This window comes from Triticum aestivum, chromosome 4B (genome assembly GCF_018294505.1).
Source record: "Triticum aestivum cultivar Chinese Spring chromosome 4B, IWGSC CS RefSeq v2.1, whole genome shotgun sequence".
Taxonomy (NCBI): domain Eukaryota; kingdom Viridiplantae; phylum Streptophyta; class Magnoliopsida; order Poales; family Poaceae; genus Triticum; species Triticum aestivum.
In genome coordinates this window covers 86,778,135-86,784,126 of record NC_057804.1, presented here as the reverse complement: position 1 = coordinate 86,784,126, position 5,992 = coordinate 86,778,135, and the positions used below count along the sequence as shown (strand labels likewise).

General features: G+C 43.8%; 1 long non-coding RNA gene across 5 annotated transcripts; it reads right to left on the bottom strand.

Moving 5' to 3' along the window:
* Positions 1-963: 963 nt before the first annotated feature.
* Positions 964-4,926, bottom strand: LOC123091180 (uncharacterized). Of its 5 annotated transcripts, none has more exons than XR_006442950.1 (6): positions 4,548-4,926; positions 4,030-4,170; positions 3,595-3,660; positions 3,244-3,377; positions 2,885-2,951; positions 964-2,780 (listed from the first exon to the last, which is right to left on the bottom strand). It is a non-coding gene; the product is annotated as an uncharacterized lncRNA (long non-coding RNA). The 5 variants fall into 5 exon arrangements; XR_006442947.1 differs by having other exon boundaries at positions 964-2,743; positions 4,548-4,925; XR_006442949.1 differs by having other exon boundaries at positions 964-2,747; positions 4,548-4,924.
* Positions 4,927-5,992: the final 1,066 nt, after the last annotated feature.

Genomic DNA, 5,992 nt, shown 5'->3' with positions numbered 1-5,992 from the left:
TGAGCAGTCCAGCGGCTGCGAACAGGATATTTCCGTCCGGCGCTATAGCGATGCAGCCCCAACCTCCCGTACCAGATTCTGGATCGTATGCACTGTCCAGGTTGATCTTTACGAACTCAGGTGGCGGTTTCCACTTGCTCGTATCCTGTATAAAGGCTTTGGAGAGGGCGTAAAAAACTGGCACCATTCAGCAACATCAAAAGACAGTTGTGCGCTAAATTCTTCATGCTTGATCTTTTCCGGTTGTGCAAAAATACGCTCAAGAATCTCCAACGGAGCTTGACACAAAAGCAGCTCCTGTCTCACACCCTCTAGCTGGGTGGTTCGCCAAACTTTTTTGACTTCCTTACAGCGAAGGAAAAGATGGCCGCCACCTTCAAATAGATGTCTGCAAACGCAGCAACGAGTATCCAGCTCCACACCCCGTCTTTCTATATTCATTAGCAAGAGGTGGCTATCATGAGCGAACCTCCATAAGAAGTGTTTTACTTTGGGAGGGCAATGAGCTTTCCATACCGCGTGCCCGTCCCCTTTCCTCCACTGCGAGCCCGCTGAGCCTTCACCAGTAGCACGGTTAGCTTGTTGCTGGGTAATACCAAACTGAATTTTATAAGCTGATTTGACAGAGAAAACCCCCTTGGGTTCAAAATGCCAGGAAATAAAACCCCTTGAGAACATATGTATACTTAACACCATGTATAAAACCTGTTATGGAGGCCTTAAAATATTTTAGAAAGAGTAGTGTTTCTATCAACTTTGTTTTTGTGCTTTTGTGCCACTTAAATGCATGTATATTTCTAAGCAGTCGTATGGCAACCAGTTCGGCCCATGAATCAAGCAACTTACTAATCCCTTCTTCTGGGCACTTATTTATCCCTTCTTCCTCAACAACTTGTTCGGTCAGAGACAAAACTCCTAAGTAGTACTTACATCATCTCGATAATTAGGATGGATATCATCCACTACAATGAAGAACAATAACATTTATCTATATCTTGAACAATAATAACACCATTTACAGTACATTTGGTCAAGCAACCGATTAGTAGAACAAGGAACATTTCTCTATATCTTGAATTCCACATATGGGGTTATTAATATATCGACTTGTATGGATGGCTTCACTCTGTAACAATACATATGCCATACTCTCCAAAAAAAAAACATCTGCCTTCTATTTATTTGCCTGGCAAAATGACCATTAGATGAATCAATCAAATAGGAGGGACTGGGGAGTATTTCAAACCAAAACAAAGAATTGATCCTAACTACATGAAGTGGAGTAGCTTTAAAGCCTCTGAATTATTTTGCTGCTGCTCCACCAGGAAAGTGCAGGCCTTCAAGAACCAAAAGAAGCCATTTGATCTCTCTTCAACCTCATAAGCCAGGTAGTTCTTTATATCTTTAACCCCAAAAGGATACATCGCCCTTCAGCAGTCCATCTTATATCGTAATATAATGGCCTCCACATTGAGAAACTACTGCAGTTCTTATTCACTCAATACGAACAATAAAGGCTTTTTAATAAATGCATATAGGTATTCATGATGAAGAAATCAAAGGAAGTAGTTATTGACCTGTGCCGCGCTAGATAAAGTGGAATGAAGCCGTATTGATACCACAATAACATCCACCCCAAAATAAACTAAAATATTTTCTGATGTCGAAGAGTCATAACTATCTGTCGATCAAAGTTCAAGATCAGAAGTTACAAAAAATAACAACAAGACTTTGGAGTCTTGGCAAATCATTGATATCTTTGATGTACAATTTTATTTCAAACTTAGATGGTGAAATATTTGTACATGAGAAGCAGGTGACTCGCAGAAAGAGCCCATGACTCTCTGCTTGCTGCAGAACAGCTAGCTTTTCAGCATGTCTTGACAGACAGGACACAATTATGCAAAAAATAGAATGAGTAAAAGGCGAACGTAAATCTAATTTCAAATGTTAACAACTTGTGTACTTTTCTACACCTAACAACTTGTGTACTTCTCGAGATTTCAGAGATAAAACAAAATACTAACTAATTTACTGTCGAGATTCAACTAACTGGAAAATGGAGAAAGCAGACAATCAAAGATTATCAAATATAACAGTGAGAAAACTATAAAGGAATGTGATTTAAGATAATGATAAAGAGACATTTAATGGGACTTGCATCTGAATGGTGATTCAACAAAATCTTTATGGTTGCATCCTGCTTCTGTTCAGCAGCGACATACAACAGTGCCCCATGATTCCTTTACAATTTTGTACAGTCTAAAGCATTTTTGTATTGTCTAAAGCATTTTTGTACTGTCTAAAGCATTTTTCATGGAAATAATCATGACATGTGATCATGCAGAAATTCTTTTGCCTTTTGAAAAAAAGGCTGTAGTTGAAAATATATACATTCTAACTCATGGTGAATTTCTCTGCAAAAGTCTGCGGCAGGAGCGCACATGATAGAACACAAAAGCCATGTATATAAAATATACAGAACAGATATGAGAGGAAGTTGTCATCCATACATTGAACTTCGCAATATAAATCATGTCCAGTTCCCTAATAGGCCAAAAGATGTCACCGGATCACGAAGAACTTCTTGAGAGCACATACCATGCCCTCCAGCAGCAAATCCTTGCAAACTTAACTGCTCCAACATGAATAGGTGCATACCTTTGAGTAGTTACCTTCCTTAAGATCAACGCTTGAGCTCCATCGAATGCTTGTCTTGCCAACTGCTTTGAGTAGTTACCTTCTTGCTAGTACAAAGATCAAGCCAGACAACCAATATGCTTCAGAGATAAACATGATCCAAATACATTGCCACAGATAAGAAGAAAACTGCAGACAAAAACAATAATCAAAAGAAAATATAGCTTAAAGAGGAAGCACAAACCTTGATAGGCAAAACAGCAAACGATGAACAAGCAGCAGTTTAGAAGAGCAGGCAACAACAACATCACCTGTAAAATAGAAGAACAAAATTGAGTATTCAGAAACCAACAAGCCAGATCAAGCAAATAATTTGGTAGCATAAGGATGCTCCATTTTTTATGTAGTATGTACGTAACCATGATTTACAGATACTGAAGCTAGACCGTAAAGGCTACTTTCTTAATTTACACTTGCAGTATCACATACCAAAATGGATGCAGTTTTTACATGTAATTAGACTGTTTAAAGGCAAATGTAAATCTATAGATGCTAGAACATATGAATGTTGTTTAACTGTGGAATATTGATCCAAGAGCATACCATTGGCTCCACGCCTCTGCCTGCTCTTAAGTAAGGTTTCTGTTTCATTTTCCAAAGGCTTCGGTTTCAGTGTATAATCACTTTGAGTCATCAGTTATGGAACAACATTCAGAGGCGTATGAATCTGCAGAAAACTACACAAATATACAAGCAATCAAATTGTTGCAAAGCAAAACTCAGGTTAGCAAAGACAACTTCAATGATTCAGTAAAATTAAAGGAGTTTAGTTACCTACCCAAAAGAATGAATTAATATACAGTATAAAGGCAAAATGACTGACAACTTCTATGATTCAGTAATTTTGCTATTAAAATATGTAAGAACACAAGATAGAATAAAACCATCTCATACCTAGATTTCCACAGATATGTTGAATTTATCCAATAATTTTGGGTAGGAAGGCTCTTCCTGAAAATCCTACAATCAAAAAGCGGGAAACACATCAAGCAAAGGAACAAAAGCCTCCTTTATAGTGGGGAAATGAGGTCCATGGCAAATTGATCCCCTTCTTGACGAGGAAAGAGCAAGCTACCAAACAAACTAAGAAAGGAAACAATTTTTTTTATGAATCTAGCTAGGCCAGAGAGCATCTCCTGAGCAGGAACAAACAAAAATCCCCTTTGCAGAAACTTATCCGAGGTACCCAACAAACTTAAAAGGTAAAAAAATCCTATATGAAAGCCTAGCTAAATCTGAGCATCCGGTCAACTAAAATAAACAAAAAAAAAATGCAGGAACCTTGCCAGACATGAACAACTCGTTGACAAGAAGGGTGAATAAGCTCACCCAGCAGCACAACCGGGGCATGGAATGGGCCCTATCACCCAACATCCTTGGAGCCTCTGCTAGCAGGCTCGATTCCGCCAGGGTCTCCTAGTCTCCCTCCAATCTCAAACGGCGGATGACCACCACGGAAGGACAAGCCCCCTGCAAAAAGAGATAAGATGGATATCAGCAAGGGAGGCGATGGCGGAGCTGAAGGGGCGAGGTGGGGAAGCAGCCATCAAGCCCGAGATGCATGGGAGGGCCAACAGCGGGTGAGGGCGCGGGAGGACGGCGACCAGAGGGTGAGGGGACTGAGGTAGGCCGGGTTGAGCGCATGGGAGACCGTGGGCGCACGGGGAGGAGGCACCGCCGGGAGTAGATGGAAAGGAGGAGGGAGAGCTCTAAGGTTACTTTCTCGCACCAACCGCATACAAGGCACGCGAGGCACGACGCGCGGCGCACACGGAACACACACACACACACACACGCAGCAAGCAGGGCAAGTGGAACAGGGAGAGCAGAGATTTGGAGGAAGTTACCTTACCGGGATGGGATTCCTGGCGGCAGCGGTGGAGTTGACCCACATCAACGATGGAGGTGACTCGAGGCGGCGGCTAGGGTGGATCCACGTGACGGCTAGGAAATCCAGGCGCCAGCGGCGTGGCCGCGAGGGCTCCCTCGATCCAATCCACTGCCCGCTCTTGCTCGAGTTAGGAGTGGAGTGCTGCTGAGCTCGGGCTGCGCTCCACCACTGCCTATCCCCGACGTGTCGATGGCGCTATGGAGGTGTGTCGAGGGCGGCGGCCTGGGAGAGGAGGGAGTGGGGAGGAGAGGAGGCGGAGGGGCGAGGGGTGGACGAGAAGGGGCGGCGGCTAGGTTTTTTGACCCTTTTGCACTTTTTGCGGGTCGAGCGCAACGCGCGGGCAGACGGGATTGGCGATACTCTCGCGGACATGGGCAGAGCTCGCCCAATCAATGAGCGCGCAATGCGAGCCCACCTGTCATTGACCAGTGGAAACAACTGTAATGTGAAAAGAGTTTGACCACAGGGTGAAGATCTGACGGTCTGGACGCATCAGAAGGGCAGATCCAACGGCCAGGAACGACCCAAACGAGGGAGCTCCGTGGAGGCAGGTTGGGTAGCATCCTTTTATGTTAAAATGGCTCGTTAGCTGATTATGCCATTGATATGAGTAATTGTGAGACCGAGGTGTTATTGTGAGTATGGTTAGTTCATAATATCTGCTGAAACCTGAATGCTGGCTTTGCATGTTTACAACAACAAGAGCAAACAGAGTTTGTAAAAGTTTTTCTTTATCACTTTTGGTTTATCAACTGAATTGCTTGAGGACAAGCAAAGGTTTAAGCTTGGGGGAGTTGATATGTCTCCAACGTATCTACTTTGCCAAACACTTTTGCCCCTGTTTTGGACTGTAACTTACATGATTTGAATGAAAGTAACCCGGACTGACGCTGTTTTCAGCAGAACTGCCATGATGTTGTTTTATGTGTAGAAAACAAAAGTTCTTGGAATGACCTGAAAATCCTCAGAGACAAGTTTCAGAAAATATAAAAAATGCTGGCAAGCTTGAGGGCCTGCAGCGCGCCTTTCATGTCTCCTGCCACCGTGCGGACACCATTGCTGCCCGGCATCTTCATGAGGTTGTATGCGGGATGGGTCGCACCCATAAATTGCACCAAGGCTGGATATCCCAGAATAACGTTGTACGGAAGGTTGATCTTGGCTATGTCGAAGTCGACGAACTCGGTGCGGTAGTTGTCCCGGGTCCCAAAGGTGACAGGGATGCGGATCTGCCCCAGGGGCCTGGTGGAGCCGTCTCCAACTTCAGAGAAGGGCTTAGAGGGGCGGAGCCAGCTGGGCGGTACGTGGAGTGCTACCTCTTGAGCACTGCGTTGGATTTCCCCGAACAGGATAGGATGATGCAGTAAAGTAGCGTAAGTATTTCCCTCGGTTTTTGAGAAC